General features: G+C 36.6%; 1 long non-coding RNA gene across 1 annotated transcript; it reads left to right on the forward strand.

Moving 5' to 3' along the window:
* The first annotated feature begins 11,017 nt into the window (after positions 1 to 11,017).
* LOC130713868 (uncharacterized) lies at positions 11,018 to 14,934 on the forward strand. The gene is made up of 3 exons (XR_009011056.1): positions 11,018 to 11,185; positions 11,660 to 12,136; positions 14,713 to 14,934. It is a non-coding gene; the product is annotated as an uncharacterized LOC130713868 (long non-coding RNA).
* The last annotated feature ends 8,066 nt before the right edge of the window (positions 14,935 to 23,000 follow it).

Raw genomic sequence — 23,000 nt, forward strand, 5'->3', positions numbered from 1 at the left:
CGACTTTTCCCCGTCTTTCGCAATTATTTTCCCCCTTTCGTTCTCCTATGCTTATTTGTTAATAAAAAATGTTTCGAATTGAATTAGTCAAGTTATGAGTTTATTTCTCAAAGTCTAAGTTTCCCAAAGTCTCTATTTTTCGAAAGTCTAATCATTCTAAGTTTCCAAAGACCAACCACCCAAAAGAAATTTCCCGGGGAAAGTCTAAGAATACGAACAAATGGCTAAGTCTCAAACCCCAAGTTTGAACTTGCCTAGGGTTGTTCATCCAACCCGAAACATCAAAGATCACCAGAACAATGAATCCCCACTCCGAAGTCGCGTCAAAACGCTCAATTCAACAATATCTCAACAACACAAGTTATAGAAAACATCATAACATCAGTTCATCAACATAATCAACATCAAAGTAAAGCATAAGTCGAATTCATCGACGCCTATCATGCAGTCATAGCTATTAGTAAGTTGCCCTAACCTCGAGCTGCTCCAGTCTCGTGGTTAAAGTTCCCTTCACACGGTTGCTCTGCAAAACCCAAAGTTCCTTCAACTGAACCTCGGAGAAAAACAAAGCAGGATCCAAACAAAATCGATTAGTTCGATCGCAATACCACTCAAAAACGATAGACAAAGCATTAAAGCTTCAGAATATAACAATCGAGTACGAAAAGACAAGTTTTCGAAAACGAAAACTCCCCCCATCACTACAAGCTCTCGGCCAAAAAGGAAAAAGAGCTCCGGCTCTTTTTCTTCGATCAAATCTGTTTACAAGGTAGTTTTAGGGTAAAACCTCAAAGAAACTGTCGGAACAATTTTCGGACGATCGGATCAAAATACGGCTGTTCAGGGGCGTTTTGCTCCAAAATAAAAGCTCAAAACCTCAAAGTTATCAGTTCGGAAAACAAATTTGACAGCAATGATCCTAACGACATCCGTGACAACGAATCCTAAAGGTACGAAGTCAGATTACGACTTTTCGACAGTAAAGTTTCGAAATGTGCGCCAAAAAGGGTTTTGAAACAGTTTTTCAGATCTTGGACAACTCGATCACAATCGGCGAATACTGACGGAGGTTTTAGCCTCTTGGGCACGTAGAGAACAAACCCCAAGCGAAAAATCAAGAAAAACGGACAGTTTTACGAAAAGCTCGAAACTTTGAGCACAGAAACGACTAAAGAAACGCAGTAGAAACAGTGATCAGAGGTAAGAATCAAGCTAGTTACCTCGGTACCTTGAAGTAGGAACGAACTGCGCGAAGATCGGTCGAGTTTCGGTGAAAAAATCTTCTCCCTCTCTTCTCCCCAACTCGCGGCCCTCTTTGGAAAGAAAATGAGATATTTTGAATTTTTGAGCTATTTATAGGCAGGTGAAATCGCGGGAAAATGAAAATTTCGCGATTCCGATTTTTGCAGCACATTCACCGATGAATTCTAAGAGAGATTCTGGCGACAGAATTCCAGAACTCAAAACAAATCTCTACATTTGGGAAAAACGATATCTAAAATCCCAAAAGCGGTGTAAGTTAATCTGTCCCGAAAAACTACTTTTTGCTGTGAATGTCGGACGACAAAACTTTGTTCTGAAGAAAGATTGGAAACGTCGAAACAAATCTGGCAACACAGACGGAAACTTCGTTAGAAGTCCCAAATAGAAAAAGTCTTCATCCAGCGCTTGAATTTAGGGTTTCGAAGCAAAGAAATTAGCGTCGTCAGACTTCCGAAAAGTGAATACTATCGTGCGTACAGTCCAGGGTTCCGAAATGAAACGCTGGTCGAAGGAAATATAAAGAGAACCTTTAAATTTTCCAAGGATTTGAAATCTTACTTAATACGTTGCTCTAAAAGCGAAATTAGCCTATTCTGGACACGCTCGCCATAAGGCAGGTGTGCAGACGACTCGTACTAATTCCTACAGCGACTATGCAACATTCCTCAAGCAATTCCTGAACTTCCTTCTTCATTAATCTTTCACAAACAGCAAACTCCTGTCACGCTTACACTGATTCTACGCGTGATTCGGAAATTAACTTGTTCTGCAAATCCAGGTCTTACAATACTCCCCTCCAAAAAGAAAGTTTCGTCCTCGAAACTCAGAGTTCTGCAAAAAGTCCGGGATACAGTTTCTTGATCTGGTCTTCCAATTCCCATGTAGTATTGCTCGTGTCATTGTTCCTCATAACCTTTACTTACGCAATCTGTTTTCCCCTTAATTGTTTCACTCTTCTATCCCCACAAAACAACAACGAGTCCAAGCTCGTGTGCCCAAAACCCTTAGTGCTCTGGTTTCTCAACCGGAGCTCTGATACAATGTAACGCCCTGATTTCTCGAGTGTCACACAGTAACTAAACACGTGGATTTTCGTAAAGAATTTTCGTCGTTTAATTTATTAATCATCATTAGTGACAAAGATTCATTTTAAACTAAAACCCTTAACTTCGGATGTAAAACATTAACAATCGAAACGGCGGAATAAATCGAACAACCGAAATAACCAAAATAAACATCGTAATTAAAACATAAGTACGGTGGCCACACCCATGTGTGAAAACCCACATCTGAAAATCCTCCACTGTATTACAACCGAAAGAAAAGTATTAAACTCATAAAAGAAAGGTTCAACAAAATGAAGGTAAATAAATAAGTTCTATATCTCATTCCCGGAAAAACCCAAGTGCATCACTCTCCGACTCAGTCATCCTCATGTATGGTTCCTTTAGTTTTATTTACAAATCAAGTTATGGTTCCTTTAGTTTTAACATTCTATAAGTCGAAAGATCCCAATAAACCCAAGTAATTCCCCGAGAAGGTCTCGATCCCCTAAAATATCAGAGGCTCGGACCTAGGTCCGGCTGTAAAATATTCTCCCAAAACTCTGTCACTAGCATGACATAACTTCACGTTTTCCCACACTCCGACGTTTCAGATATATATATATATATATATATATATATATATATATGCATAGTTCAAGCACAGTCCAACAAAGCATATGCACAAATATCAACAACTTAACATGAATGTGACATGTGATTCAGCACAACATCAATCATAGCAATAGGCCAAACCTCAACAGTAAGTAATGGCCAAAGCCACAGAATACGGAGACACAAGTCTCAAGGTTTAACAAAGGCTGAAGTCTCAGACAACATTTTCCAATTCAGCTCAATAATCATCACTATAAGCAATAAACAAGTCGAAGTTATCGACGCCTAAATATTGTCTAGTAAGTAAGTTGCCCTCACCTATATTTCGTCCAGCTCCGTAGTGTGCAAGTTGCTCTCGTTCCAGTTCGATCACCTTAGAGCTTTCCAAGTCCAAACCTTAAGCAAAAATACATTGCTTAGTCACAACAAGTCAATTTAGTCTAAACAAGACTAACTAACGTCAGAGAAGTTGTATAAGCTTCAGAGTACGAAAACCTAACACGAAGGAAGGAGTTTCCCTAAATGGGTGAGTTTTGACTCGATTTAGGTTTTGTACAAAACACTTTGTTTAAAGAACTTAAAACTGTGTAGCCTCTTGAGCGAATTTTGACACGTGAAACCAACCCAAAAAATTCTAATATTTTTACTACATGATCAAAAACAAGCCTCTGAAAACCCTAGTGAAAATTCAAGTCCAAATTCCAAGTAAAGAATTCAGAACAAATCATACAATGACTGAAGGTCACGCCCATGGGCTACAGAACCTTTGCTCGCTAAAACACGCATAACTCGAGCTACAGAACTCGGAATGACACAAAACCAAACCCAAAATTTTGCCTACTTAAAGGGCTAAAGTAAGCTTAAGGCCAAACTTTCCCAGATTTGATTTTTCTCCCAGTCCTAATTGATACAAGTCTCGTCCACTACCCAAAACAGGGTTTGCCGAACTTTTTCTTCGATCTAATTTAATTCCTACGTAATCTCAGGTCATATCTAGGTAAACAAACTCTGGGAAAAATTATAGGAATTGAAATGCAATTAGGGGCAATTTGGTCAAGATTTTAGGCTCAAAAACTCAAAGTTGAAATTTTGAAAAAGTAAACTGATAGAGTTGTAAACAATTCCTTTTATAGCAACTAATCCTAAAGGAACTAAGTTGGATCGGAACGTTTTGATCCAAAAAGTAAACTCGGTGTGAAATGAGTTTTTGAGTCAGATTTTCAGATCTACGGCGACTTGGTGAGAATCCAAGCGCGCACTGGCGGTGAATATGGAACATATGGAAGGTGTAGATGATGATTGAAAGAAGAAATCAAATTAAAATGACATTTTTACAAAAACCTGAAAACTTAGAGCACTGAAAGACATAGAGAAAAACATCATAAAGAAGAAACGAAGGTAAGAAGTAATCCAACACAATAGAAATCGGGACAATATGGAGAAAAATCTCTCCTCTTGGAGCATCTGTTGCAACATTTGCCCCTGCGTAGCTGCTAAGTGTTGCGTGTTTATTCTAGAAGCTTTGGATTGATTGGCGTGATCAACAAGTTAGGGTTGTTGAAGAAGCTTCCGCGTGTATATCTGGAAATAAATCAAGTGTACTCAAATCTGCTGAAGAAGATTTGATTTGGTTTAAAGTGTAGAAGATTATACCTTTTTGTGTTCAAATCTTATTTGATAAGATTTTTTACTTGTTCAAAAGATTTGTTCCAGATTTAGTATGAGGTGATTGTTTTATTATGTGACCAAATCTTCCAAAGGAAGATTTGCTTCTAGTTTTAGTTTGTGGAGAAAATATGTATGTGATCAAATATTTGACAAAAGATTTGTTCCACATCTGTTTTATGGACTCTATTTTCGTGCAAGCTCATTGAAGATCAAGGCCTGCAGAAGAACGACTATTTAAGAAGTGAAATTCTGGTTCTCGCACAGGACAGATTGGACAACAGTAAACTACAAAATCATAAAAGAAATAAAATACAACAGTTGTTAACCCTGTTCGGTGCAACATCACCTACATCTGGAGGGTTTTCACCCAAAGAAAGGAAATCCACTATCTCAAGATTTAGGAATTACAGACACTCATGAACACCTCATGTAACGCCCCGATTTCTCGAGTGTCACACAGTAACTAAACACGTGGATTTTCGTAAAGAATTTGCGTCGTTTAATTTATTAATCATCATTAGTGACAAAGATTCATTTTAAACGAAAACCCTTAACTTCGGATGTAAAACATTAATAATCGAAACGGCGGAATAAATCGAACAACCGAAATAACCAAAATAAACATCGTAATTAAAACATAAGTACAGTGGCCACACCCATGTGTGAAAAACCACATCTGAAAATCCTCCACTGTATTACAACCGAAAGAAAAGTATTAAACTCATAAAATAAAAGGTTCAACAAAATGAAGGTAAATAAATAAGTTCGATATCTCATTCCCGGAAAAACCCAAGTGCATCACTCTCCGACTCAGTCATCCTCATCGCTAGAGATCTCCACAATCTCAACCTTCAAGAGATCCTCGTTCATACGCCGCTTCTTTCAAGGTGACACAGGTACAAGCAGAGGCTCCAACGGAAAGTCATAGAGACCCATAATGCAACAGGCATCGTGGTCTTCCCACATGTTTGGCACTACAGGAATCTGGTCGTTCTCTACTTTGTTGTCTTCTAGTCTTGGTTCCTCCACTAGCGTCTGCACTGGAACCGCAGCTGGCTCCACTAGCATCTGAACCTCAGCATATACCTCTTCGGATGGATCAGACTCGGCCGAAGCGACTTGAGAACCAACGTCCTCGGGGTAGTAAAACCTCGGCGGAGGATACGACATCCTGATCTTCCCTGTTATCCTTTGAACTTCCGCTATCTTGCCCTGTTGGTCTTTTTCGGTTAGTTTGATATCGCCGACATACACACGGCGAACCCCGGACATGTCGGACGTCCAGGCCCGGTCCCGCTCCTCATCATAGAGCTTCATCTCCCAATTGAGGGTCGTCGCTGATACCCTCGTGGTCATCTACCCCCCCCCCCCCACAAAAACAAATAAACAAGTAGTGCAAGGGTCAGGTCACTCAAACAACATAATTATAATACATATTAATCATCCGTTTATGGGATTTTTTTTTTATAACAGTTAGTTAGTTAGACTAACGTTTCCTCACATCACACAACCCACCAAAACTCCTTGGCCAATCACATACATCCGCAGATGTATAAATCACGTGGAGCCGCAATGATCCACAAAAGTCTCACGGTGACCGCAGTCAACCAAATCACGTGGAGCCGCAATGATCCACAAAATCTCCCTCGCGTGCAAGTTACCGTTTGTCTCTAACGGCACCATCGTTCTCATGGTACATAGTCTCACCTAGACCTATGTTCCATTATTACGCTTTCACTTGCAAGCGATTAATCTCATTCTCTTTGTTTAGGCTCTAACATCATCAAGCGATTAATCACATCCCTCCTCTTCTCTCCCACTCGATCACTCTCTTTCTCTCTCGCTATCTCTCACTCTTCTCTCGTTTCCTCTCCTTCTCTCTCGGTTTCTCTCTTTCTTTCTCTCTTCCTTCTTCTCTTTTCTTTTCTTCTGAAGTTCAAGGATGGCAGAAGAAGTTTCTTTCTCTGTTGATCACGTTGTGAAAAGAATTATGATTTCCCCCCCTTTTCCCTCTTGCACTCGACGGCCACAACAACACATGGGCAAGGTTTTTTTTGTTTTGCTTCTCCTTTTCCTCACAAGCTAGCCCAAGCCCACAAACAAGCAATTAATCCCATTAATCACTCATTAACAACTAATTAACTCTCATTGACTACTAACCATTCAGATTTAAAAAAAAAAACAACCAACCCTCCCAACACGAAGTGTGGCCGGCGGCCACTAGGAGTATTAGGGTTTTCAAACCCTAATTTCCTTCCTTCCTCAAGCCCATGCCAAACCTAGGCCCAGATAGGATCTTCTCCCATTGATCCTAAGCCCACAACCTCTGACTGGATCACTAACCCACAATCAAACACTAACCAAAAGGATTTTTAACCCAAGAATACAATTTTTGATTTTTGTAAAATTCGTAGGTACTGTACAGCTGGACCTTTCGTCACTAAAACATGAATATCTCCGGTTACAGAGGTCGGAATGACCTGAAACCAACGAGAGAATTTAGCAAACTCAGAGAGCTAAACCTCTCATGAAGGAAGCTTCTCTAGATAAGGTCGTTAAGACCTCTCAAACATTCACACAAGATCACGGGAAGAATAGCAAATAAATCAAACTTCACAAAAACTTCACTTTTCTTCAATAAATCACTTAAGCAATACATAATTAAGGTCAGGGTCTTACACCTCAACTCATAGTTCTTATCCGAATCTACCCAGTGTATTTCTACTTAGTGTATCGACCTAAGTATGAGAGCCCCTCTCACTTTCTCTCAATCACTGCCACAGTGATTGGACTTACAATAAGCAACACAGGTTTGAAGAGATTACAACTCAACTAAAACAAACCAACTCTATGCCATATGATGATCAATGGAGGCAGTAGAGTGATGTACAAAATAACAGAACAAGGACTCACAAAACACAACCCTAAAACCCAATCCTTGGGTTCCCAACGCACGCTTAGCAACTAGGGTTAACACTCCTTAAATAGTCATTCTTCAGCAGACCTTGATCTTCAATGGGCTTGCACAAAAATAGAGTCCACAAACAGATCTGGAACAAATCTTTTTAAACCAGTAAAAAATCTTATCAAATAAGATTTGAACAAAAGATAACAACTTTCACAATTTAAACCATATCAAATCCTCTTCAGCAGATTTGATTCCACTATAATATATTCCAGATATCACACAGAAGCTTCTTTAACAACCCTACCTTGAATACCACGTAATCAAAGCACAGCTTCACAGAACAAACATGCAACACATAGCAGCCCCGCAGGGACAAATGTCACAGGCACGATGTTACAATATCTGCTTCGACATCAGGTTGTTTTTGACAAAAAGCAGACGACCAAAAGTAACAACAATCTCCCCCTATGTCAAATTTTGTCTAAAACAACTTGAGATTCAGGGAAGATAAACATAACTCCCCCTCAGCAATGGAACTCCCCCTCAAACGGTGCAGCCCACTTACAACAACAACCTGACAGCTTCCAGATGCACATGTCACAGCAACAAACACAATACTTCTGAAAATCAGAAACCACAACCAAAATCACATTTCTCCTCCTTATTAGCAGAATTTTTGCTAAAAACAACTTGTGAGCACAGTGGTGGAGAAAGTCTTCATCAACAACTATCAGTTGCACATCATTGGAATAACATAAACAGCAGCGGATACATGAGATCACAAGATCAGATCTATTGATTGATCTTTCTTTCTTGGCGTTGTCCATGAAACCAAAATATATTCCCTGGAACTCACCGAAACATAATAGGGTGCCTGCTCTGATGCCAATTGAAATTCTGGTTCTCGCACAGGACAGATGTTCTACGCGATGCTGGGACAACCGGTTCGACAATTGAACAACAGTAAACTAAAAAATCATAAAAGAAACAAAACACAAGAGTTGTTAACCCAGTTCGGTGCAACATCACCTACATCTAGAGGGTTTTTACCAAAAGAAAGGAAATCCACTATCTCAAGATTTAGGAATTACAGACACTCATGAACACCTCAGCTAATAGTTCTTATCCTAATCTACCCAGTGTATTTCTACTTAGTGTATCGACCTAAGTATGAGAGTCTCTCTCACTTTCTCTCAATCACTGCCACAATGATTGGACTTACAATAAGCAACACAGGTTTGAAGATATTACAACTCAACTAAAACAAACCAACTCTATGTCATATGATGATCAATGGAGGCAGTAGAGTGGTGTACAAAATAACAGAACAAGGACTCACAAAACACAACCCTAAAACCCAATCCTTGGGTGCCCAACGCACACTTAGCAACTAGGGTTAACACTCCTTAAATAGTCGTTCTTCAGCAGGCCTTGATCTTCAATGGGCTTGCACAAAAATAGAGTCCACAAACAGATCTGGAACAAATCTTTTTAAACCAATAACAAATCTTATCAAATAAGATTTGAACAAAAGATAACAACTTTCACAATTTAAACAAAATCAAATCCTCTTCAGCAGATTTGATTCCACTATAATATATTCCAGATATCACACAGAAGCTTCTTCAAAAACCCTAGCTTGAATACCACGTAATCAAAGCACAGCTTCACAGAACAAACATGCAACACATAGCAGCCCCGCAGGGACAAATGTCACAGGCACGATGTTACAACATCTGCTTCGACATCAGGTTGTTTTTGAAAAAAAGCAGACAACCAAAAGTAACAACAAGAAGTGTTAACCCTAGTTGCTGGGTGTGCGTTGGACACCCAATTATGGTGTTTTTAGGGTTGTGTTTTTGTGAGTCCTTGTTGTTATTTTATACACCACTCTACTGCCATCATTAATCATTATAAGGCTTATAGTTGGTTTGTTTAGTTGTGTTGTAATCTCTTCAAACCTATATTATTTTTGTAAGGCTAATCACTATGGCAGTGATTGTGAGAAAGTGAGAGGGGTCTCATACTTAGGGGGAGGGACTAAGTATAAATTCTTAGATGTACGTGATGTTGCACCAAACTGGGTTACCATTTCTCTGTGTTAATCTTTACAGTTTTGTTGTTGTTTGTAAGACTCTGTTAGATTAAGCGTTTAATTAACTAGTTATCCATCGGCCTAAAGGCGATAAACGCTATTAAGCTTAAGTCGATGTGTTTATTGTGTCTTGCGTGTTTAAATTAAAATGATTGTGTTTTTATAATTATATTTTACTAAATAAAATAAAATAAAAATGATGAAAGAATAGGGTCACGTAAGTGACCAAATCTGTTTGTGTGGTGAGAAAAATAGAAAATGATATTAAAAAGAAAGAAGAAGAAGAATGCTACGAGGAAAGAACATGTATATATATTTATATATAATTTTTTTTTGATCTTGACCAAGGTATCCCCACAGCCGACAGCTGTGAGACTAATCCCTCGCCCCACGGTCTGCGCACTACGCGGTAGGGGGTTGGCCAAGGAGTTTTTTCTATTCGCAAGAGTTGGGATTCGAACCCTCAACCACTTGCTTAAAGGATGAAGTGCTGAACCACTACACCAACCCACTTGGTTATATTTATTTATAATTTGTTAACACTTCTACACTTGATCACTTTAACTTGCCCAAAGTGATCTTAAATTATGTCATAGAGTCCTTATAATTTTTAGGATGATGATTCATGTTTCTAATATTTTTCTATAACTTTATGAGCTAAAACCTACACTACCAAAAACCTAGCCTATTTCAATATATATACATTAGGTTTAATTGCAACTTTAGTCCTTGACGTTTACATAAACCACGATTTTAGTCTCTCACCTAATTTAATTACAAGACTAGTCTCTCACGTTCCCTCCTGTTTGCAACGTTAGTCCTTCCGTCTAATTATTAACGGAGATGGCTTATGTGGCAACGCACATGCCTCTCATGTGACCAAGAAAAATGGTTTAACTGCACTTTTGGTCCCCTATTTTTGGTCCTCTACTTATACACATTATGCAGTTTTGGTCCTTAAAGTTCAAAAATTACATTCAAAATCTTTGGCCAGTGACGTAAGGAAACACAAAATATAAAGAAAGAAAGAAGAAAAGGGGCGTGAAATGTCGAGTCCTGCACGGTGAAGGAACTCCACCTGTAGCTTGCCTTTAAATCACTGTCTACAAGTACATCACGATAGATCAGGCACAAGATAAGAAGTGGCAGTAAAAAAGAAATTATTTAGATAGTCTTTGTCATCACTACCATGACTAAGCTGCTATTGTAAGTTCCAATTTTGCCACCTCCTCCTTGCTGCATGATTCTTCATCAAGTTAGTAAGCATGACAAGGCAAGCTTTATCTCCTAGCATTCCACCTCCTCCTTTTTTTAAGTTGGACGTGCCACTTGCTGATTGTCTTCCTTTACTCTTAAGTTTTGGATGGAGGCCTATATAAGGCAGCAACGTGAGTGGCATGATGGTAACACACATAGAAACTATTGATTCACAAACAAAAATTCACAATATATAGCATTAATTAGCTATTTGAATGAGTAGTTTTTGGTGAAAATTCTTGAGCTTTTGTCTTGAGTGTGAGGAAATTCTTGGACTATGGAGCTGAAATTAGGATCTTAAAGCTTAGTATTTACGAAAGCGATTAATATTTTAAGGTAAGGGCACTTCAGCTATGGCCTAGAAATCTTGATTGTGTTTGCTACGTATGACTGTGAAATGCTATGGATTGTTTGAATGAACATGATGGTAGGATTATCAATGATTGTTTATGCTAGGGATAATATATGAATATTGATGTGTTAAATGCTAGCTCGTTATTATGAACATGCTTATATGATTATGGTGCATGCTCTATTTACCACATGCATGTAAGTTATATTTCTATTATGAGAACATGAGGACTTGTGGTGAACATGATGAATGATAACATGCCTAAATGCCTTAGTGTTTGAGAACATGAATACTTGTTGAGAACATGAATACTTGATGATCATGATTTGATAAACTCTTAAAATATCTATGATGAGTATATGCCTTGTTTATGTTCACATGATGCATGATGAAGTATGCTTTGATATTTATCAATGAGTATGCGATGTATGAGTGGTGTTGTTCGATCGTGATCGAAGGTGGAACCTAAAATGGCTGGGCTACCGTGGCGACGGATAGTTGGTGGCTTCTATCAGTTGGTGATCCCAACCACTCACGTTGAAGTATGGTGAAGTCGTCATCGAACGACATGGTGATTATAACTTTTTTGCTTGAAAAATTCATGGATCATATCATTGCATAGTAGAAAATCCATAATTGGTCGTGATGGAGGGGTCAAGCTCCCTGGTGGATCGAGGATTCCGCGCGTTTCCGGTATTTGGTCCCTAATAAATCATTCAGAGTTCATTAGAAGTGGCACTTGGCTGGAGTGGGTCATTTGTCCTGCCTACCTAGTATGGATGCTGACGTATGATATCCGGATCATGGTAGAATTGCATTGAGCATATTGCATACGCTAAGAATATAGAGACCACGTAGGTTCCCTTGAACGTCGTCGACGTTGGAGCATTGGTTGAGTCTCATGACTTGTGTTAGATGGATGAATACCCTATGAGGTACGATGTGTGTAACACCCCATTTTCTTTTTCCGTTATTAGGTAATTTACAATTTTATTTTAATTATTATTATGCTATATGGTAATTTGATAATTTATGTGATTTAATTAGATGATAAGGTGATTAAGTGATTTTATTAGATAATTAAGTGATTATGTGATATAGATAACTCAGGGTTTTAGGTTTTATAGTGAATAGTTGGGAGTGGGGCCCATTGTATGACTATTTAAGGGTTAGGACTGAAATAGAAAGAGAGAAATCAGAATTTGAGAATTGGAGAAATTTGCAGAGCAGAAGAAAATAAGCGTGAAAGAGAGAAGGGGAGAAAAGAGAAGAAAAACCTAGAATTTGATCTTCAAGAGGTAAGGGTTTGGATTCATGTTCTATGGATTAGTATGATAGTGGGTAATGATAGTAAGCTTGATTTAGGAACCCTAGGATGCATAAATTCCCAAATTGAAATAGTTAGGGTTTGATTTTAAGATGAATTTTGGGGGTAGAAGATAGGCGCTCATGATGCGCGAGTTGCGCGCGGGAAATTTACGAGCTCTTGAAACCTTTTTCGAGTTGTCTTAATGACCGAATTTTAAGAAGTAGTCTTCATAAAAGTTGTAGCCCCTTCTGTTATGAAACTCTTGCCGCCGGTTTCACGTCATTCCGACGTCTGTAGCTCGAGTTATAAACGTTTTAGTGAGGACAGTTTAAGCTGTCTTGTTTCTCACGAACTTCTGTTAGTGCTAGATTTTTCCTGACTTTTGTACTTCGAATTTCGACTTGCAAATTTACAGGGATTTACAAAACGTGTATAGGGAATCATAATAAAAATATTGGATTTTTTTTAGTGTATTTGAGGTATTTAAAAATTCGCCTAAGTTGTTGTACAGTTTATAACCGTTTTGAATAAAATGAGTCATTTTAGGTGCAAATGTTGTTTTCGAAAAACGATGTGGTGCGCGCGCGTGGTGATGCGCAAGGTGCGGTGGGGCGCGACCATGGCGAGGGTTGCGTGTGAGGGAGGTGGCACATGTAAGTAGTGGTGTGCGCGGTAGCGCGCCCATGAGGGGATGGTGTAGGGAGATGACGAGTTTTTGGGGAAAATTAGGAAGAATCCAGTTTTTGTATAATAGTTGCAGGACCTGTTATATATGAATTATATTTAATTTATATATGTTTAATAGTTCATTATATGATGTTGTTTCTGAATTGATGTTAAGTGTTAAGTTGCTAAGTCACTGTGATTGCAAGTTGTGTGATTGATAACATGTGAGTGGGTGTTTTGTGAAATTGGAGATGATGTGAATTTTTGAACTGGTGATGAATATGCTAAAATAATTAAGAATTGGAGATGGTCTGAATATGCATATGTTAGTTGAGTTTTGCACAATACACTGCATAGTTGTCAAGAGGCAATGTTTGCTAGTTCTCGTGGAGGCTATTGACTTGTCCCAAAACTGGAGTGGTTTTGAAGTCTAGAGCGAGGGCTTTATTGGTGGTTATCTGTCTGGAGTTGACGCGGTGATAACGCTAAGGACAACAACTTTGGTACCAAAGACATTTGCACGGGTCTCATTTGAGTCATATGTGTTAGGGAGTTGTTCATGCTAATTAATGATAATTGTGATATTTTTTGAGATTTGATGTTGTGGTAATTGGAGACAATAATATTTTCTTACTTGATGCTATGAATTATGGAGTATTGTCATAACTGTGAGATTGATTGATTATATTAAATTGCATAATTTATTATTTGTTAGTGAAGTGTGAAGAATTTATGTGGAATAGATAAGCTTTTACATTATTTATTATTATGCTTATCCATATGATATGAGTTCTCACCCTTCTGTTGAAATGATGTTCTATGCGACATCGCTCAGGTATCGAGGATAGTAGAGCTTCTCGCGAGGGTTAGTTTGAGGAGCTAGTCTTTCATTTATGGTTTAGTTAGTGGAGTCATGCTCTGTTATGTAACACGTGGAAACGCTAAGTTTTGTACATTGATGTTAAGAGTTATTTTATGAACTCTCTTTATTAACTTTTGGATTATGTTTTATCTAGGAGTTGAAATAAATCCGTTGTTGATTTATGCATATGATGTTAGACATTAAATTTGGAAATTTATATAATTATTATGAGCATGACGGGTTTTATTGATTTATGTTTCTGTTGAATAAATGTGACACCCTCTGTGTTATGCATTTTACTCTGATTTAAGCTATAATATTTATGCGGGGTTTAGAGGGTGTTACAATGTGTGTTTGAAGGGCCTTGGGCGGGATACTTAACGCGTTAGCTACATCATTGCACGGGTCGATACACACAGCACCTAGTATCCATCATTTACGGCTAGGAATACCTCGCTTGTTGGAGTGTTTGCCTTATCTTTTGCTACCCTAGAGTTCCTTAGGAACATATGACTATGTCATGGTGTGAGAATCTTGCTAGGTGATTATAATTGTGAATATGCATGATTTTACTTGCTTGTATGTGTGCACGTCCTACATATGGCCTTGTGGTATAAGAAGTTGACCCTTGCACTGTTTCTCTCTTATGAATGTTCGACGACACCGCTCTAAAGGATGAGCAAGTGACCGATGGATGCAAGAGAGGAGATGTCGCCGGGATGTGATGTGACTATGGGCCACTGCTTCAAAGACTAGTCGTGTGGACATTGCGGGGAGCTCGACGGACATAGGAGACCCTCTTATATATTTTTGGAGTCTTGTTGTAATCATATTCGTTGATGTAAGGGTATCTATTATTGGGTTATTAGTATAAATTTGTTAGAGCATGTTTTGGAAAGTAGTAAAAGGTATCATGTTTCAAAAAAAAATACACTTGCACCTTATGTTTTTCGAAAGTTCATTGGCATGTTTAATTTACTTTTGGATCACTAAGTAACCCTTGAAAATCGGGGCGTTACAAACGCCAACTCCATGCCAGGAAGGCGGGACAAAGAGCCATTCCAACATTTAATTACCACTTCTAATGAACCGTGTATGATTCATTAATGATTGATTCTTGTGACCCATTCCAGCAGTACCCTTGATCTTCCAGCGTTGAACCTTTAGTTCAGCTCCTCCTAGTACAACTATGCAATGATATGCTTCATGGTTAGTCACACAACGTAGTTATAGTCTCTTGGTCGTTCGATGACGACTTCACCACACCTTGACATGAGAGGTCGAGATCACCAACTCAAAGGTGTCACCAACTACTTGTCGCAACGACACTTCACCATCCTTTCGGTCCCGTACATCAATCGTAATCGATAGATATAATCCACAAGCATAAAACTTGAGTCTGCGTCATGTTCATCACATAAACAACATTCATCACCCGACAATCATTTTGTTATTCATATTACGAGAGTAAGCGATCAACCAACATCTCATAAGACTTAAGCATGTCGCACTTCATCAAGTATCATGTTATTCATAACCTTAAGGCATATAATCAAATCATAAATCATCACAACCCATATATTTCATGTATATCATGCATAACACTCAATGTCACAACCCATAACAATAAGCGCCTACAAAACAATTTTGAAATTCTGGTTCTCGCACGGGACGGATGTTCTACGCAATGCTGAGACAACCGGTTCGACAACTGACTAACAGTAACAACAGAAACTTTAAAAGCATAAGTAAATAAGAGCCTACAGTTCATAGTTCACTTCCACTATCTCAAGATTCAGGAACTACAGACACTCATGAACACCACAGTTCATAGTTCACTTCCTAATCTACCCAGTGTATTTCTACTTAGTATCTCAACCTAAGTATAAGAGCCCCTCTCACTTTCTCTCAATCATTGCCACAGTGATTGGTAACAAATAATCAACAATCAGAGTTTGAAGAATCAAACAACATAGAACACAACTTTGCTTTATCGAATCAGGGAGCAAAGTCTGTTCACAAGTAACAAGGACAAAGAACAATGAACAATCCTAAACACTTGATCTCTCTCTATTAGCTTCGATAGTCTTCATGTTTTAGGTCTTTATCCTTTTATATACTTCAGCAGCAGCAGCATAGGCACTAGGGTTTGCTTGGGCTAAAGAACAGATTACAGCAACAATAAAATCAAATGCAATCTTTAAAAGATATGATTATGTTATACACAAGTAATCATAGAAACAAATCTTCAATCAAAGATTGTTTCAACAAATAACAACCCACAGTTAAATCTCTTCTGGTAAAGCTACTTGAACCTCAAGTAACCACAAATCATATCTTCATAAGATCTTCAAGGGCCCACAATCACGTTCCTGATGGTATGAAAAACACTAGAAAGGGGGGGGGGGTTGAATAGGGTGTTGAAGCTTTAAGACTTTCCCTCTAAGATTTTGATAATCTTTTCGGTGTAAAGAACACAAGGTGCAAGAGAAGAAGGATAAAGAAAAGCACACAATGATTTTATCCTGGTTCACTTGATGAATCACTCAAGCTAGTTCAATCCACCCATTAAGGTGATTTCTTCCTTCTTAGAATGAAGGCAATCCACTATTCAAAGATTGTTACAACTGACTAGCACATCTTGCTTAGTGACTAACAGATCTAAGAACTAGCAACACCAAGACAACCTTGTCTTAGTCTTCTCAAGAATACTGACCTCACCGGTCTCTCAAGGAAATACAAACAAAGTTTGTGAAAGGTTTGGTTTACAAAGAGATGATCCTAAAACAAGCAGAAGTAAACACTATGAGAACAATGAAGAAATATTGCTAATGTATTCGCTTGTAGGTTTTCACTTGTATTGCACAATAGTTTCTTTGCTAACTTCTTCTATCTTCAGCCTTTAAATACTCCAAGGTTTAGGGTTTGTATCCGTTTGAAAGAATCCATCTGTTGGAGGGCAATTCTGGAATTTTCAGAACCAGCTGTGGTTGAACGTCGTAGGTAAGGCGGTCAGAATGGTACACTTGCCTTAATTCAATGCAAATACGTCAAAGCAGACTATATGAAGTGCTCATTTTGAATGAGCGTTGCTGCTAATTTATATAGTTGTAGTACCGGTTAGTGGAAAATTTATTTTTTGGAGTGATATCGTATTTAGTATTAAAATCACCACCTTTAATTTTTATGTTCTAATTTTAATATTAATATTAATTAAAAACTACTTAATAATTCTCTAGATCAAAATATATTAATTGTGACCTATGGAATTCCCTAAATTATATGAACTAAATAGTAATGAGCTAAATAATAATAAACTCATTTACAAAAAATTCAAGGTAAATAATTATTTAATATAATTAAAAACCATTAATTTAATATTTATATAGTTTCATGGAAAATGCATAATGGGAAGGTTATTTTCTACATTGATATGATATTAAACTCACTATATTTATCTTTTATGGATTAATATTAATATTAATTTTTATTTAACTAATAATTCAATAAACCAAAACTAACTTTGTGTGCTCTATGAAATTTCCTAACTCATATGAACCAAATACTAATAAACACTTTTTATATATTTTAAGGTAAATATAAGAAGGATATATTTTCTAACTTATATATCACCCCTATAGTATATTAATGTGTTTTCTTCAATAAAAAAAATCAGTTTATTCTATTTTTATTTGTATATATAAGAATTTGACCCTGAAAAGAAAATAGGACCAATATCCTTCAATTTTTGGTCTAGAAAATATCATTCATAAAAAAATTGAAAATAATAAATCACTTATTATGAAAATCTAACTTGAAGGTTAGAAATTCTTTTGTCATATAATGATTCAAAGAAAAATGCCTTTATGCTAGATCTAAGTGAACTTTTTTTCAAAAGCATAAACTTTTATTCATTAAGAAAATAAAAATCGAGAAAAAATCTTTCTCAATTTGACAAAGAGTCAAAATATGACATAAAATATATCTAATATACTCAACGAAAGATACCTTCACAATTGACAAAGAAAGTCAAATAAATAGATTGTCAGCCTACAAAACAATCTTTAAAAAATTATTCAATGATAATTTAGATGTTAAATGATATGAATGAATAATTGGGCCACTGGAAAGCAATTTTTCAAGTGTTTCGAGTCCCTTGAGGATGTTCACAAAAACTTCTTAATGCCATACACCAAATTTTTCAAGGATGACAAATAGGCAATGGAAAGATTGAATCAAACTAAGAAGAATGATATAAAGAAACTATATATAAGATGAGAGTTCATAAAGTTTAGTTAGTTGGCTACCTTGAGATGTACAACTTTTTAATGGCTAACACCATGCCTAGCATGAGAAACTTAACATCGGTTGCATTATAACTTAGAGAGTAGATCAACCGCAACAATTGACCTCAGATAAGAAGATATTGACTTCAAATCTTGGATTGGTTTTCGAACCAAGAAGAATGCATATTGGAAACATACTGAAACAAAAATAGAAAAATAAATCACACAAAAATGAAATCGATAAACATGAAGTCATTGTTCAGGAAATCCTGATCTTACATCATTATAGAAAAATCTACATAAAAAATAAAGAACAAAACATAACATGTACACTGTCTAAAATCCGCATTGATTTTTGATGCAGGATTTACAAAACTTGAAATCTAAAACATAAGCTAGTAGCTCACCAATTTCACAGCAGCAAAGAAACCCTGCATAGAGTTATGATTTGTAGTCACTGACAACTCTGGAGCCCAAAAATGTAGATGAGGTTAATGGAAACATGTAGACAAATCAAACAAATGAAGAGTATTTATACCTAAAGACTCAACCATGAAGGATATGAAAAGCCCCAACTCTTCCCTATTCCATTCATTGAATAATATTCATTTTAGAATCAATTAAAATTGGAGGAGAAGTTTTGGATAATGAAAAGTCATGAATCATTAATTTAAAAAAGTTGAAACAATTAGAATATTGAAAGATCAAGAATTCTTTTAAAGTATTAAAATTATTAAATTGATCTCAAATTTTAAAATCAATTTCATAAGAGATGAATTAAAAAAATATTTTTTCTTATAAAATGTATAAAAAAATATAAATATTTGATTGGAAAAATGGCGAAATTAAAAGAGAAATAAAACTACATAAATTCTAAAAATTTAGAATAAATAAAAAACTAAAAAACTATGTGCTAACAAAATAACATATTTGTATATCACTCAAAAAGTCACATAATAAATAAAAATATTTTTAAAACAGGTTGCATGATTGTTAAAGAATTGTTGATTAACCTAATGGAATATGAAAATCAATGTTATTAAAAACCACACATTAATTAATGTTTAAATTTAAAACGTTAAATTTTATATTACTTTTTTATGTGAATATGATTGTAGAATTTGAAAGGTTCTTGTGACATTATTTGACACTTTGAAGTTGGATCAATTGTTCATTTTAAGGTTACATGGAATGAACGGCTGAGATTCAATCTAAGCAAAATAAAATGCATTTTTACTAAAATATCAATGCTTATCTTTCACAGTTTGTAGAATTAATTGTTGAATGACAGATTTTCCCTCAAAGTTGCATAACTCTCCCTTTACAAGTATAGAAGATAGATATATATTTATTTATTTATTTATTTCAAAATAATACTCCCTCCGTCCCTAATTATAAGCTAAAGTTGTAAAAATCACACTTATTAAGAAAGCCTTAATTGATGCATTGGTTTTCAAAAAAAATGTACAACTTTCTATGTTTACCCCTATTTATGATAACACTTTTTCATCATTGTACTACTAATGGTGGTGCTCCACTACCAATAAATGCAAGGGTGAATATGGAAAGAAATATTAACTTTTGCAAGGTTAGCTTATATTTAGTGACACAAAAAAAGTCTCAATGTTAGCTTATAATTAGGGACGGAGGGAATATTATTTAATTATAGCGGTAAAACCGGTTGAACGACGGTTCAACTACGGCTGAACCAATGAACCTTGAACACGTGTCATAACTGGTTTGATCACCGGTCCGGTTCTCAAGTTCTTACCCACATCACAACCACATGTCAAGAATTCAATGGAGAAATTGTTGGAATTAACATGCTACCGAAGTGAGAGGAGGGCACGGAAATAAAATAAGAAGAGTGAGGAAAGAAACCGGGGTAACGCCATTTATAAAATATGGAATTTGATATGTATATTTTAAATGATGTGTTGTATGTTCCCAAATGATAGCTTTTTGTTTTTTGACAAAGATTGAATTTGTATTAATTCAAATAGGTTGAGTCCAGAGTACAAGCCAAAAGCGACACTGTAGAAACAAAGCATAAACTAATAACGCATAGTTCTCCTCGCTAGAAAGGATAGAACCGGAAATTAATGAAACAAAGGAAATCTAGGAGAGATTTGTCCATGTCCCCCGTGACATGCTTAGTCACACCAATGGAGTGTTCAAGTCTGGTCAGCTGGTGGGGGAACCATTCAATTTATGTGGTAAGTGGGCATATATTGGCAAGTGTGAAGGCTGATTAAAGCACATTTACCACTCACCAACCCGCATATCAATTCCAGGACAAGGCATTACCCGGCTTCAAGAGTGGAGGGTACCGTTGGCTAAGAGCTTGGTAGTTGTGATTGGCTTAAATCTCTTTGCAAAGCTTCTTGTAACTCTCGTGGATGGTGAAAAGCCCAGTTGTCCAGAAGCTTCCCTGCAATACTTAGCTTGGCCAAGATGTGTGCATTGTTGTTCTCGTCTCTTCCCACCCAATTGAAGCTCCAGTTGGGTTTTGCTCTCCTTCAAGTGAGTGAAGTGTGACTATATCTTTGACTAAGTGTTGGACCTCTCCTAATTGGATTTCATTCTTGCATGCTCTGATCAGAAGCAAGCTATCTAATTCAAAGATTACTTTTTCTATGCCCAGATTAGAAGCAGTCAGGACAGCTTCTCTCAAGGTAACAGCCTGAAACATCAAGGGAGAGAGAGCTGCAAAGCGTTTTGTAGTGGAGATGAGGGGTGTGCCACTGTCATCCCTGAAGAGAATGCCTTCCGCTGTCTTCTTCTGGTCCTTGTTAAAAGCTGCGTCCAGGTTGCATTTCAGGAAGCCCTGAGGTGGGAGACGCCAGCGATGGGTCGATCAGATAGCTTGCTTTTGATCAGAGCATGCAACACTTAGTCAAAGATATATAAGGAGTGCATTAGCAACACACACCTTTTTCTTTGGACAAAAAACCCAGCTTTCACTTTTTAAATTAAGTCCTTCATAAGGATACTTAAGTAATTTTACAATCTATACTCTCTCTCCAATTCAGAATTTGTGCAGAAGCTTCATCACTTTCTCTCTCTCACACAACTGCACTCTTTCTCTCTTTTACCCGTTTGAAAAATTTGGACATTTGATATTGGGTATGGGTATTTACTACTGAAACTACAGGAAGCTTCATCACTCTCTAACTCTATGTAATTTCGCAGCCAAGCATTTTGCTTCATCATCAAGAGCTTCATCCTTGCTTCTAATTTATATAGAAACACATTGAAATCTGATTTCTGATATTGGGTATGGGTTTGCTTCGTTCTTTTTTATGGGTTTACTTCCAATTAATGGGTATGACATCTAATTTCTAATTTCCTAAGTTGTATGGGTTTGCTTCTTTCCTTTTTTAATATTAAAAAAAATCAGATTGAAGGTAAAACGAGAATGACATCTGAAGATAACGATTGGACCTTAGAGCAACCTAAAGATTGTGCTTCTACATTTGAAGATGATGAAAATTTAATATCTTTAACCTTTCAAGAGAAACAGATTGGGCCTATTCTAACAGACACTAAGTACAGATTTTAGAAAGCAAAATACCAGTCTCATTATGGTCGCATTTAACTTTTAGAGGAGAGGGATTGATAGAGATGAAGACTTGATGGAGGTTGTGGTGCTGCAATGGAAGGAATTAGAGGCTAAGAGAGAGAAAGAGTGCATATCACAAAAGGTTGAGTGAGAGAGAGAGTGATGAAGCTTCTGGACAAAGTCTGAATTGGAGAGAGTGTAGATTGCAAAATTACTGAAGTATCCTTATGAAGTGACTTAATTTAAAAAGTGAAAGATGGGGTTTTTGTCCAAAGAAAAAGGTGTGCGTTGCTAATGCACTCCTTCTAAAAAAAGAGTGGGTGTGCATTAGCATTCCCCATATATATATATATATATATGATAGCTCAAATGGTAAGAGTCAAGTAAAATATGGGTTGAGTGAGGGAGGTCTAGAGATTAATCACTGAAGGGTTCACTTTATCTTTCCAGTGTAAACAAAAAATGATGTGTTGTGTTTTTTAATTGGAGGGACAGCAACCAAGACTGAGAAATTATACAAATGATTTCTATCCCTAATTCAATTAGTTTTTTTTTTGACGGGCTAATTCAATTAGTTAAAAACGAACGGGTTTTAAAAAAAAAATCCATGAATTTGTATATAAAGATTCGTAACGGTCTTTGTCTGACACTTAAATACAAGATTATAGAAAAAATAATTTACCCTAATGCCTAACTTAGGTTTTTTTTTTTTTTTGAAATAATATAAAAATATACTATATACCAAAATGAAATGGTTTATAAACAATTTATGAACATGGAGTAGTTTTTGCCACATAGAAGAAAGTAACTGATTATTTGCAACGAAAAAATAATGTTGTGCCGTTGTTGAATATAATCCTTGTCAGCGATTTAGAATTAACAATGAAATTTTAGAGAGAAATTCCTTTTGTAGCAAACTTGTTACATAATCCATTATTAAGTGAAATGGGTTGTCTAAAAATTTGCGGCGAAATTTAACAGAAAACTTCTCTCCAAAAAATTCGCTTTGTATCCATTATTCAGCGAATTAAGGATTTTTGTCAGATAAAGATTCCTTTGAAAACGAACAGTTTCTCCCCTCTACATGTTAGCAACTAAATTGATTTATTTTTTA

This window comes from Lotus japonicus, chromosome 4 (assembly GCF_012489685.1).
Source record: "Lotus japonicus ecotype B-129 chromosome 4, LjGifu_v1.2".
Classification (NCBI taxonomy): domain Eukaryota; kingdom Viridiplantae; phylum Streptophyta; class Magnoliopsida; order Fabales; family Fabaceae; genus Lotus; species Lotus japonicus.